Source organism: Palaemon carinicauda, unplaced genomic scaffold (genome assembly GCF_036898095.1).
Source record: "Palaemon carinicauda isolate YSFRI2023 unplaced genomic scaffold, ASM3689809v2 scaffold31, whole genome shotgun sequence".
Taxonomy (NCBI): Eukaryota; Metazoa; Arthropoda; class Malacostraca; order Decapoda; family Palaemonidae; genus Palaemon; species Palaemon carinicauda.
The window spans coordinates 442794-447394 of record NW_027170768.1 but is presented as its reverse complement, the minus strand read 5'-3'; positions in this window follow the sequence as shown (position 1 = coordinate 447394).

The following is a 4601-nucleotide window of genomic DNA, read 5'->3' as shown; positions in this document are numbered from 1 at the left end:
TGGGGTACCAGGGTAAAGCTACCTTCCTAAACTGGGTTAGCGGTGCAAGGGTAAATATAAGCGATAGCATCCATAAGCCAGTTATATGAAAACAATACTATAACTGCTCCCTAGTTATACTAGGTTGGTCATTTACTGCATATAACTATAATAAAACCGAAACGTGATATATGATAAGAATATTCATCTATTATCTAAAAATATTATTAAATAGATGAAACTACATTCGAGAACCAGCCCACCACCGTATGACTATTTTCCATCAAGCCTGGGTAGCTTTGCTCTGCTAAAGTAAGATGAAATGTTCAATATAAATTATATATTAATATGGGTAAGACTTAGCTGTTATACTCACAGCAAATTATGTATTAACACCTTTTAGGGGCCATAAGTTAATATGAATCGTAAGCGGGTCAAGACATTGGGCCTCAGGACCGAATCATCCGAACCGAACGTTTGTTTACATTCATTCTGGGATCCAATACCGGCAAGATAAGTAAAATGGTTCCAATTTCTATTTTATTTCATATTTTTAAAAACTTTATTCATAATTGTTGAGTGTTTTTATACTTTTTAAAAGAATTAAATATAAATTTTAGTTCTATTCTGATTTATTTTATGCTTTGCTATGCTGAAATACAGTAAGGAATAAGTAATATTAATACATACGCTGGCATTATTTGGGACAACCGACAACGGCCATTTTGTGTATTGTATTTCATTTTACAGTATATTATCATTACTTTATCCACCATAATGAAATATAATTAGTTATTTTAATACAATAAATATTATATTCTATTACAATAATTACTTTATTATAACATTTTGATAAATTTATGCTAAATTATATTATTCACATTTAAAGTACACTACTAGCTTATTGTTCAGTCTCCATACATATGGTAAAACAATATAAAATAAACGAAATCATCATTATTTTGATTGAATGTACTTTATATTATGCATAAATGACCAATATTACATTAAAATGCAATGTTCAATCCATATATATGGGTTTAGTTATTTCAGTACAATGGGAAAAATTTATATTGATACGTATAGGCCTGTATAGGCCTATATATAATCATATAAAACACATATTCGCAGAGTATACGTTAATGTATGTGCTGTCCTTCATACATTATTATATGGCTAAGATATTTCAAACAGGTTCCATAAGTCAGCAAATTGCTATTTTTCATTCTTGTCCAAAAACAAAAGGAACTGTGACCCTTCTTTTCTCGCTTCTAAATCATCTCATTACTTTACTATCAAGGCTCATATATTCAGTTCTTAATTAGGTAAAAAAATCTGCTGTTATTCCTTTAATGATTGTCAAGTTTTGTTATTCTTTTCTTTATCAGTTTTCATGTTTCACAACTCAACCATTTCTTTCGTTTTACTCCAATTCACTGTCTGATTGTGATGTTAGCAGATTCTTGAAAGATTTAAACTTATTTTACAATTTACGTTCGAATTTATTTCCACTTCATCATGGGGTAACATTTCTGGGAATCTGTGAGGTAGGTTTACATTAGTTTTCCTGGTCTTCAACTTGTGTCTCTAAGTGTAGAGATCAAAGTTTGTCGTTTCTTCCTATATCAGGTCTCTGTCTTTATCTCCCATCCTGTAGTGACTTATCACATTACATATTTATTGCTAAATGGTCAATTTGGTTACGATATTTTCTACAGATAGATCAAAGTATGCTTTTGTATATCTGTGTTCAAGCAGTGTGTTCCTTATTATCAGTTAATTTGCATAAAAAAATACTATTTCCTAATATAGAGTGCCATGATCTCTTCCCATTACGTAGAAACCACTTTGCTCCAAGGTTTTTTTTTTCGAATCCAGTCAGTCTGGTTTCAGTGAATACATATATACAGGCCATATTTTAAAAGAACTGACAAAGGCTTCTCTAAATTGCTATCCTAGTTCAATGTTGTTAAACCTTCCTCTGGATTTATCAACTTGATCTTATTTGCTTTTGAGATACTTCGCACCCTTCTCCCACTTGAAAAGGCTGCACTTGAAGAGAACATTTCTACCATCTTTGAGTTCACTAAAGGACACTGATGTTTCTCCTTTTAATTCTCCCTTGTTGAAAACCTCAGTTAGATGCTTTTACAAGTATAGAATGAATTAAGGGTTTGTATAATATTATACATGCACATATATAGGTATACATGTTGTTGAGATACTGGTAACCATGCTGAATCGATCTAAGAGACTGTGCGATAAGATTTTATATATGATAAAGGAGACAAAAACTAAAGAAAAACCAACTTGATTTATATTTGAAGAGACTATTTATATGTTTAAATACTTTCTAGAAAACAATGTTTATCTTTTAAAAACTCCCAAATCATCACAAAACTTAAAAACTGAAAAAAGATTCTAATAGAGCAAAGTAATGACTTAAACCAATTCCTGGGGGAGCAAATTACAAAAATACTTTTGAGTTACAGACTCAGTGAATCTACTTAATTCCAACGTTCAAAGATTAAACTTTAACAAAGAATAATAAAGTATAAACAATAACAGTTCAATAAAATTACGTGGCAATTTCATTGATGCACATATTAGGGAACAAGAGGGACATAAGAGATAGTTTATATATATATATATATATATATATATATATATATATATATATATATATATATATATATATATATATATATATATATATATATATATATATATGTGTGTGTGTGTGTGTGTGTGTGTGTGTGTGTGCAATATCCATCAGCCAAGGAAATCATGTCAACACGAAAATAGTTACAAATGGTTGTAAATTAATGTAGACAAGATAAATCTCTACTGTAAGTAAGTTCAAGAGCTTTCAAATATACTGTCTAAGACTGAAGATATGAAGGATAAATAAATAAATAATCACACTGTTGCGTATGAAAATGAAATAGGAGGCACGAATTTGACTAGTTCGCCAACAGCAACTCATAAGACAGAGGAACCCTCTCACCTAAGTCACCTTATGTATTTTTGGCGGTAAATATCTGTTGTCTCATTGGCTGGTTGTATTTGACGTCAGACACTCGTATTTATGAATGAATGTTACGTATGGGGCCTAGGGGTGGAAAACCTATACGTATTTTAGATTAATTAGAGCTTGAAAAATTAAATTTTACAAAAAATAGTCTTATTAATACTATTAATTTTAAAATAAAATAAATAAAGAATCTTATTAAAGGCCGTAAATTAGAAAAATAAGTCATATTCGAAGGAATAATTGACTAACTTTCTGGCTACGATGATATATGTGCGTGTGTTCGTTTGTGCGTAAAGCCAAAGAAAAAAGCTATACGTATTTTAGATTATTTAGAGGTTGAAAAAAATATATTTTACAAAAATAATCTTAATAATACTATTAATTTTGAAATAAAATAAATGAGGAATCTTATTAGAGGCCTTAAGTTAGATAAATGAGTCATATTTGAAGGAGTAATTGACTGTTTGTTTGGCTACGATGTTATGTAGGTGTGTTCGTTTGTGCGTGAAACCGTAGTAAACAAGGCAATAACCAATCAGAACTGGGGAAGATACAGCCAATCAGAACACTAGAATGTACCACCAAGAGTTCCTGGGACTTATGAGTTGCTGTTGGAGAAACCTGCTCAAATTTCAGTAAATTTGCATTAAAACGCTTAAATAGGATGAAAAAAACCTCATTAACTAGAGCGTTTGCGCGAAATGGATCCCGTGAAGTCGATTTTTTCGTCAACAGCAGCTCATAAGTCGGAGGAACCCTCTCGTCTTATGCATTTTTAGCGGGAAATATCTGTCGTCTCATTGGTTAATACGTCCTCTGCTGTGATTGGTTGTAGTATGTGACGTCAGGCAATAGTATTTTATGAATGAGTTCGTCTCGGTAGGAGTTAAATATCTATACATATTGCAGATGAATTAGGAATGATAAATTATAGTTTATAGTAAAAATTAACTTTTAATATAATAAATTTATTAATAAAATAGATAATAAATCTTGTTCGAATGCTAAAGCTGAATAAATACGTCTTGTTAGAAGAAATAATTAACTAGGTTTTGGCTACGATGTTTAACATGAGGTATGAATTTGTAAACAAATGTAACAAGCCAATCAGAGGGCTGGAATATCCCGCCAAGAGGGAGTTCCTATGATCTATGAGCTGTTCGAGAAACCAGTTAATTATTACATTAAAAGTTCAAACGCTTTGACACTATTCTCTCTCTCGCCAAAAACATCCCATAAACCAGAGGAACCATCTCGCCTTATGTATATTTAGCGGGAAATATCTGTTGTCTCGTTGACGGATTCGTCCTCTGCTGTGATTGGTGGTTGCATGTGACGTCATACAATTGTATTTTTATGAATGAAATTACGTGTCAGGCCTAGGGGGAAATACCTATACGTATATCAGATGAATTAGGACTTGGACAATTAGATTTTACAAAATTAACCTTATAAAAGTTAATACTTCTTTAATTAAACTAATAAAGGCTCTTATTAAAGGCCGTAACACGTTTTAGTGACGTCATCAATTGTGGGATGCATTTTAAAGATTGCTTACATGACTGAATAATTTTATTTACTGGTTTAA